Genomic DNA, 9,391 nt, shown 5'->3' with positions numbered 1-9,391 from the left:
TAAGTTTGTCACAATAAAATAAGATAAACATGCCCGGTGCCGGGCAGAGTGAGCATTTAATAAAATAAAATAATTAAAATCATCCTCCTCATGTCATCTGCTGAAGGCAAATTCCTGCAAATTCCTGTTTTCAGTATCCATTTCCATAATGTGCAATAGTCTCTTTTTCTCTTGTCTTTTCAACTTCTTTGGCTCTACTAGAGCCTACATCACAGGAAAGATGAATATTTGGGTTTCTTTTCTTTCAAAATAAAAAGTTCTATCTCTGTTATCCCAAGGTCTTCTTCCAGCTACCACCTTCTTATGTTATCTTCCTTTCTCAGCCAAACTCTTCTTCTTATTTATTTAATTTATTTGTTTGAGAGAGAGAGAGAGCATGAGCGCACACTCACAGTGGGGGGAGGGGCAGAGGGAGAGAGAAAAAGAATCCTCACGCTGACTCTCTGCTGAGTGTAGAGCCCAATATGGGGCTCAATTCCATGACCCCAAGATCATGACCTGAGCCAAAAACCAAGTGTCAGCTACTCAACCGACTGAGCCCCTCAGGTGCCCCCAAACTCTTCTTTTAAAAAAGGGCTTCTATTATCGTCTACAAATTATCACTCTCAAGTCACTTTTTATCCAATTTTTTAAAAATCTTTTTTCACAAACTCACTTGTGGGTTGTAAAATTCTGTGTCAAAAAACCCCCTGATGCTGGATAAAAATAAATGGGCTAAGGGTATTATTACCATTGTTAGTCAGTAGGGGAACTGGGAACCTTGAACCGAGTTTCTTTGAAACCGACTAGTTGGAGTTCCTAGATGAAACCAACTAGGATGCCTGCTATACTTTTAGGATTCTAATTACATCATCCAATGGTGTTTAGTGTTTAAGCCTGTCAGGTCTTATGATATGTGTCGTCTATCCTGTCCTATAGTTGATCTACAATGCTTCAGGTCCCTTAAGGGCTGGGTTTCTGTTTTGTTTTTAATCTGCAGTACCCAACAGGAACATAGTAAGTGGTTGAGTCTTTCTTGAATGAAAGAAGAAAATTATTTATTTATTTACCTATTAAAGATTTTATTTATTTATCCGACAGATAGAGATCACAAGTGGGCAGAGCAGCAGGCAGACAGAAAGAGGGGAAACAGGCTTCCTGCTGAGCAGAGAGCCAGACGTGGGGCTCGATCCCAGGACCCTGAGATCATGACATGAGCTGAAGGCAGAGGCTTAACCCACTGAGCCACCCAGGCACCCCTATTTATTTATTTTTAAACCATTTCTGCTCATTAGTCCCTCTGTCAACTATTCTATTCATTTGAATACCAAGTCCAGTGATTCCTAATTGTGGAAAAAGGTGGTTAAGCCACTGAAAGAAACAGGTTGTAATCCTCCTGTGTGTTAGGAGGGCAAAAGGTACAGAACCCCTGAAAATCGGATATTCCTATTTAAATATTTCACGCACACAGATCTTGTTGCTTCCAAAAGATTGTAAGAACTTAGCAGGAATTATTTCTTCATCTTGGATATTTTAGACTCCCAGAACATAAAAACTATAAGGGACCTAGTATTATCTAGTCCATTTTTCATATTTTGCTGATAAGAAAACTGAGGCATTAAGACTTTCAGCAATATGGGGAAACTTGGGTGGCTCAGTGGGCTAAGCCTCTGCCTTTGGCTCAGGTCATGATCTCGGGGTCCTGGGATCGAGCCCTGCATCAGGCTCTCTGCTCAGCAGAGCCTGCTTCCTTCCCTCTCTCTGCCTGCCTCTCTGCCTACTTGTGTTCTCTTTGTCAAATACATTAAAAAAAAAAAAAAACCTTAAAATAAAAAAGAGTTTTAGCAATATGCCCATGGTTAAATCATTTGCAATGGCTAGCAAATTGTTAGGCACATAAAAATGTGCTTAATAGACACTCATTATATGCACGAAAGATTTAAAAATAAAAATCAGATGGATATCAATGTTGGCTTATTTTCTACTATACTTCAGGGGTTCTAATCTAATAACTTCCAAGTTCAGAGAATATGAAAATATGAATTGGGCTTGCCCTATATCTGCTGATCTCTCTCAACTTGAGTTCTGGTGACACTGTAAGATTTACTGTATGAGCTAAGTGTTTCTCATTTTAAATATGTCTCAGCACATTTTTGATGCTTTTCTGCATTTTAAATGTTCTGAGAGTATCTTAGAATGTATTGCTTTGCCTCTATCACACTCAGCCCTGGGACAGGGTTGGGATATTAACAGTGGTTAACTCAGTCCTTCTTCATTGATTACTGATAGATTAACTGATGCCCAACTTCCGAGTAAAGTTGTTATGCAGGTAACATCTACCTTCTTTGAGTTGAATATTGTCCCTTGACATAGTCTTAAAAGTAAATGAGAAAGTAAATGTTAAATTCTCTTCTAAGTGTAACTCCAGCAAATAACACATTGTGCTGACTTGTTCTTAGAGACTCAAAAACACAAAATTTGAAAGTACCTTCCTGTTCTTTAGGAACATGTGATCTTAGTCTGTAAACATTAGCACACTGGAGAATGAAGTCTTATTTACTTATTGCAAAATCACAGATCCACAGCCTTGTGAATGTTAATATTTTCTGGGAGTGACAACAGACTTTGAAAAGATAAAAGCTGCAGAAAGAGTCTGAAATTACCCACAGTACTGGACCTGAATTCTACTGCACAGGAAAAAACCAGGATGAAGAGCCCTGGAGTGGCAATAAATTAAATCCCTGTGAATCAGGAGATTAGAGTTCTCATTCTTTTTTGGCTTAAGCCAGCTGTGAGACCTTAGATAAGTCTATAAATCTTGCTGGGCCTACAGCTTTTCAATTTCAAGCCAGAGGATTGAATTTCATATGATTTGTAATGTCTCTTCCAAGTGTAAGAGTGTATCATTTATTTGAATCAATAACCACTGGTGATAGAAAGAATATATAATGGTGACAGAAAGTGTTAGCACTGGAAAGATGGACTGGAAGGATGTGCTGGAAAGTTGGAAGATGGAGAGGATAATAGTAGGATGGAGAGGAAGGATGGAAGAGATAAATAGTAAAGGACTTACTCCTTTGACCTAAAAGCCTGAATTTCACAGCATCTGAACTGAATATTTATGTGATTATTTCCCTGTTTAAAAAGATTATGAGGGGTGCCTGTCTGGCTTAGTCAGTATAGTATGTGGACTGTTGATCTTGGGGTCATGAGTTCAAGTCCCATGTTGAGCAAAATATTTTGAAGTCCATAGACATGTCCAACTACAAATTAACTGATGAAACTAAGATATAAGTAGACATAAATAGAAGTTCGTAGAATTAGAAACTCTACCGCAGTTCTCATCAGTTGTTTTTATTCTGGGCCTATGAAGACCAAGTCTTCATGGTCTCTATGCCCAAAACTTAGATCATTTCTGCGAAGGTTATCACCAAATTCAGCCAAAAGTCCAACTAATGTGGAAGGCAGCATGTTGCCCAGAATGACAGTCGTGGCTTTGGAAGGCTAGTATGGGCGATGAACTCACACGCCCTTCCCCCCTTCTTTGAAGCTGTTGCTGATTGCTCTTTCTCTGCCTATGACTGAGGTGGTCCTGGGTCAGTATCAGGCAATGAGTGGGCTTAATATCTTTTAGCTAAAAGAGCTAACAAGACATAACTCTGGCTGAGGGACTGGGGTTTATAGGGAGGATGAACCACAGTAGAGAGGGTCAACTTAAAAAGTGACTCTAAGGGACACAAAAAAATGCATGGAAAACCAGGAGAGGCTGGAGTGATAGGTTTCAAGGAGAGAAGAAGAACAACGTTTGGGAAGCAGAAGAACCAACAAGAGTTCTCATAGCTGGGTTATCTTGTTGAACTCTCAATACTGGACTTCGTTCTCCTCATTAGAGTGTCGCCATCACCGTGACTCTTATGCCCTTATCTTTGTTTCTCTTTGTGTCTGGTTATTTCTCCCCTCAAACTTACCAGTCTGAGGGTATTCTTGTTTCACAAGTCATATTCCTGAGGCAGAGTTTATCAGTCCAGCTAATCATTATCACTTCTGTTTTGGTCTGTGTGCAGAAAGGAGTTAATAGGGCAGGCCTGAGACTGTCTCCGGCTAACAGGTGTCTGGGTGTTTCCATATTCTCCTAACTGATAAGAGTAGTTCTCTGTGCCTAGACTGTTTGCATAAACAATGTGACTTCTGCTGAATACCTGCTTTCCTTCTTGGAGTCTGGAGTTTGGAATGTGGTTCCAAATGTGGAATTTGGAGTGCAGATGTGACCATCCCCCAATAAAAAAGTCGAATGCTGGGTCTCTAGTGAGCTCTTCTGGGCAGAAACACCATACACATGTTACTGCATTTTTCAGTGCTGGAGAGAGTAGCATGTGTGTCCTCTCACAGAAGAAGAGAGCATAGGAAGCCTGTGTTTTTTTCCATTGTGATCTGATGCTGATGCTTACTGTCATTGTAATAAATCTCAGCCATCTTAGCCATGAGTGCCCCTATGTGCTGGATCCCATGAGTTCTCCTAGCAAATCTCTACCTTTGGGCATGGTCTTAGAACTCCCAACCCAGGCCACCTCAAAGGACCCAGGCCAACTTAGGTATTGGCTGTCCTTGGGCCAAGTGTTATACATTGGTCCAAATGATTGTGTATGGGGGAGGAAGTGTGGGATCAAAGTTAGCCTGGCCACTCCAGGCTGTGGAATGGTCTAGAACAGCGGTTTTCAATCCAGTCTGCAAAATAGAATCTTCTGTGATGGCTTTAATAATTAGACCCCATCCAAAATGAATTAGAATCTTGGAATTGGAATCTGTGGGAGTGGAGGCTTAGTGACATGTTTTCAAAGCTCTCCAGTGGGACACCTGGGTGGCTCAGTGGGTTAAAGCCTCTGCCTTCGGCTCAGGTCATGATCCCAGGGTCCTGGGATCGAGCCCCGCATTGGGCTCTCTGCTCAGCAGGGAGCCAGGGAGCCTGCTTCCTCCTTTCTCTCTGCCTGCCTCTCTGCCTACTTGTGATCTCTGTCTGTCAAATAAATAAATAAAATCTTTAAAAAAAAAAAAAGCTCTCCAGTGATTCTAATGTGTAGCCAGAATTGGGACTGATGGCCTGGAGCACAAGGCTCTAGGTGGCAGTTTCCTTTGGAAGGAGACACTAATCGTGGGAGGCATCATGATCCATTCGGCCAGGGCAATGTACATTTTTTACATGAAGAAATGAACTCATGTCTTCAGGCATCCTAAAAAAAAAAGGTGAGTAAGATTGCTTAGTTGTACTTGTGAGGAATACTCTGGGAATTGTGTCATTTTAGGGGTTCTACTGGGGCCACTTTCATAGCATAAAGTTTATGTTGACAATTTTCTATGCTTCCAAACTGTGGTAGGAAAAAAATCAGGAAAAAAAGGGCATTAAAATGTATGTAACCAGCTGCAGCAATATTTTGACATTGGCCCACATTCTTGAACATACTGTTCCACAAAATCTCTCTGTTACGAAATAAACAGTCACATCTGTTTCTTAGGGTTATTTAAAGATCCATGTTAAATTGTTTATCCTTAGAGAGATTCTTTGTCTTTAAAAAAGCTGGATGGCAGAAAATCCCTACTGGACCACCTGCGGTATCATGGTGATCCTTTCCTTTCAGTGTGGGGGGTGGATGGGCAGAGCATTTGGGTATGGGGGCAAGAATGGGGTTTCCTCAGCCCGGCTTCCTGTTGCTGACTTCCTCACAGCCTCCAGTTCTTAAGCTGGCTGGTAGCTACTGCATGAGAGAGCTCCGAAATACAGGACACTGCCTTCATTTGGCAGATCAACCCTGATGCAATGTCCTGTTCACAGTAGACACCTGGCAAATATTTGTTGAGCTGACTTGGTGGGATGGAGTTACTGGAAGAAAGAACTGCTGCTGATGGGTGGGCACCCACGGCACTCTCTGCCTTCTGTTTTCTGTAGAGCCCAAGCTAACTCCACAAAGTGTCTCTTGGATAAAACCAGTTGTCTCTATGGACACCATCTTGGTCTGCCTGTCCTTGGGAGAGATCCTGAAGTCCAGGACGAAGGTAGACTTCTCCTCATGATAGCTGCAGGGTATTTGTAAGAGACCTTGAGCACCAATCACGCCACCCTCCAGCCCAGCACAGCTTGGTCCTTGCACAGTTGGACCTAAACAGGACTTCACTTCCAGCCTCCCCTGTGGAATTGGTGCCTTTCTTATCCTCAAATGCCACGTGTTCTCTTTAGCTGTTGCCCTTCCCCCATTAGGAACCGCTTTGGGAAAGAACTTAAAACTTATTTATCCTAAGAACTCAGGTTTAAATAATCTGATGCGTTTTTGCATTTTAGGAAACCTCAGTGGACAGAACTTCTGGTGAAGGAGGTTCCTTTTTGGTGGTAGTGCCGGCAGAAGGGCAGTGAGGGGATAGTTTTCTGGTACCCTTGGCAGTCCTACTGGAGTCTCCGCCTATAGGTCTCCTCCACCCTGTGGCAGCCTAGCTCTGGTTCAGACATGTGGGCTTGGGGCATAGCTGACCCTTGGAACCACTAAAAGTGCCAGAGGAGCAAACATGCCCTTGACTACTGCCATTTTGTGGGCTCCAGAGCATTTCCTTTCACAACCCCATTTTGTTTCCTCTCCCCACAAGTTAAGTAAGGCATCTGGCAGCAAAATGCAGAGTCAGCAGGAACAGGGCTGTTTACTCTATGGTGCCTGGCGACGTCTCAAAGTCGAATGCGTTCTCAACCCTGACTGTGCTTTTGGAAGTTCTCCCAAACACCAGGAGTCTGCTAAAAGGCCAGTAGTCGTAGAATGGCATGGAACTCTCTACCGAGAGGCCTGAAGAAAGGCTGTTTAAACAAAAACACCATGACACCAGAAAAAAGCATTCTTATGTGTGGGGCACTTAGAAAAAGCTAGTAAGGAAGCTATACCAAACATGGGAACAGCCAGATTGCAAAAACAGCATGTGCAGAATAAACCCATTTTGGTAAAATATAGGCTGGCTATGTAAAAATATACAGAGTATTTTTTTGTTTGCCTACTGTGTACCAGGCACTTAGTGAGGGAGGTATATATACTTTGTTATATATAACTGACGAAAACCCCGGGGAAGACCTTCCCATTATTCCCATTTTACAGGTGAGCCCATGGAGGTTCTGACTTGGTCAGACTTGACTAAAGTCACATTGATAATATGTAGGAAAAGTCGGTAATCCACTAGAACATTGTGGACCATTACTGTATAGAGCTGCAAAGATAGATTGTTAGTGCTACATTGTAAGTTGGTTGAGGATAATGAGTGATTTCTAGTTCTTCATTTTGCTTATGTCTATTTTCTAATTTCTCTCCAAAGCACATCTTTTGTTAACGGAAAGTTACTCCTGAAGTAAAAACTTATATAGAGGCTTCCCCCACTATCTGAAAGTAGAACATTTCTGTAAAACCTTCAATAGCCAAAATATTGTAAGGTGAGGAAGCAAGTACCATTAATTTATATGGAAACATTTGGGGGTCATGCGTTCACAGACCCCCAAATAACCTCTTCTAGATTTTTCTCATACCTCATAACACATCTTACTAACAGATACATAACATTAAGGTAAAACAGAGAGATGCCGAAGATACAGTTCAAAGTTCCGAAGGCGTGATGCTGAGCTGCTGAGCGAAACTGTCAGGGAAGGACCTCGTCGGTGGCACCATACTTGCCGCTCTGGCTGTGTCGCCTCTGCAAGACTCACTGCAAAACGGACGCTGTCTGCTATTGTCACTGTTTGCCTTTTTCCATAAAAGCAAAACTCCTCTTTGGATTTCTTCTGGTTAGCGAAAATAAGTACTAATACAAGTCTCTCGTACAAGCGAAGAGCTGTGAGATGGCAAACCTTCAGTGGGGTGGTGGTGGGGGACATACCTGCCCCAAACTGTTTGTAGGTGAGTTAAAATACATTTACTATGAAAGGATGATTTTTTAAAGTTTTAAGCAAATTCTTTTTATTCTGTTTGTGTAACTACAAAGATTTCAGTAGAGTCTGCCAGGGCTTCCATCACAAAGGACCACAGGCTGGGTGGCGAACTCTGCCAATACCTTGTTCTTGGACTTTTCGCTTCAGAATTGTCGGGAAAAAGATTCCCAAGGTTTAAGCCACCCTGCCTGGAAGCTGAGGCTGCGGAAGGAAATAAGAGGGCCATGATCCCGGATTTTAGTGCTAGAGGCAGATAATAAACAAATACCGAAATAAAGAAGCACCTAGAAAATCCAGTGATGGTGTGAGGTGTGCCATGCATTAAAATAAGATGATGTGAGCAAATAAGCTTGAAGGCTGAATTGTCATACAGGGTAGGGAGTAAGAGCAGGGACTTTGGAACCACCGCTCTCAATTCCCAGCTCTGTGACCTTAAGCATGTTATGATGGTAAAGAAAAAAAAAAACCACATAATATAAAATTTACCATCTCAACCATTTTTAAGTGTACAGTTCAGTAGTGCTAAGTATATCCACATTGTTGTGACCTTCGACATATTTGTTTGCAGGAGTTTGCAGGATGGGAAGAATGCCTGGGCCTGAAAAAGACCGATTTCTTCAAAAAACCATGAGAACTGCGTCTGAGGCAGGTATAGTCAGATGGCTCAGACTGAGGTCAAGGCCTTTGCTCCTGGGGACCTAGATCTCAGAGCTCATGAAACATTTCCCCTGTACGCACTGCTGTGATCTCCATCATGTTGCAAAGGGTGGCTGCTTGATTGTTTCATTTAAACAAATGAAGGAAGGAAGGGAAAAAGGAATACAGCCAGTTTTGTTGTTCACCTGCTTTTAACATCTTAGGCAGAACCAGGTTCTGTGGTGTTCAGTATTGGACGAAATGACATTTCTTGTGCAACTATAAAATGACTAGTGTGCATTCTCCAAGGGCTCAGGAATGCTGGAGAGATTGATTGCAAGCCTGCTTCCTGGAGCTTTCTTCAGGGAAAAAGAAGATGAAAAGAAACATACTATTTTTCCTCCCTAGAGGCCTTTACCTGCTAGGCATAACTTTTCTTTCCTCATATTTTCCAGAATACCTAGCCCTGAGACTAAGATCAAGAAAGGAAACCTCCAAGCTTTTCTCAGAGCAAGTGAAAATAAAATTTTGAGTGAAGTCTTCAGCTCTGAGGAACGCTGTGTTTATTTTCACCAAAATACACACTTCCCTGGCTCCAGGCCTGGGGGCCTGTAGCCGGGGGCCGCCAGGAAACCCAGGAAGACGGGAGTCCCTGGAAATCTCCCAGAAAGTCAGTCATGGGCCCCGCCCCCCAGGCTATTGAGCCAAACTCACAAATGCCTCAAGTGAAACATCCTTTCCCAACACAAACACGGAACCCTCTGAAGATTCTTGATCCTTCTTTATCCGTCTCTTCTCTGCTTTTCATAGGGACTCTAAATTGTATGACTT

The 9,391-nt window shown here is 42.4% G+C and overlaps 1 long non-coding RNA gene across 1 annotated transcript; it reads left to right on the top strand.

Annotated features, from left to right (window-relative positions):
• The first annotated feature begins 5,062 nt into the window (after positions 1-5,062).
• On the top strand, positions 5,063-9,098 carry LOC132027759 (uncharacterized). Its single transcript, XR_009407189.1, has 4 exons — positions 5,063-5,220; positions 5,921-6,027; positions 8,493-8,573; positions 9,016-9,098. It is a non-coding gene; the product is annotated as an uncharacterized LOC132027759 (long non-coding RNA).
• Positions 9,099-9,391: the final 293 nt, after the last annotated feature.

This window comes from Mustela nigripes, chromosome 12 (genome assembly GCF_022355385.1).
Source record: "Mustela nigripes isolate SB6536 chromosome 12, MUSNIG.SB6536, whole genome shotgun sequence".
Lineage (NCBI taxonomy): Eukaryota > Metazoa > Chordata > Mammalia > Carnivora > Mustelidae > Mustela > Mustela nigripes.
Note: the sequence above shows the minus strand (reverse complement) of the source record. Positions and strands in the feature narration are given on the sequence as shown.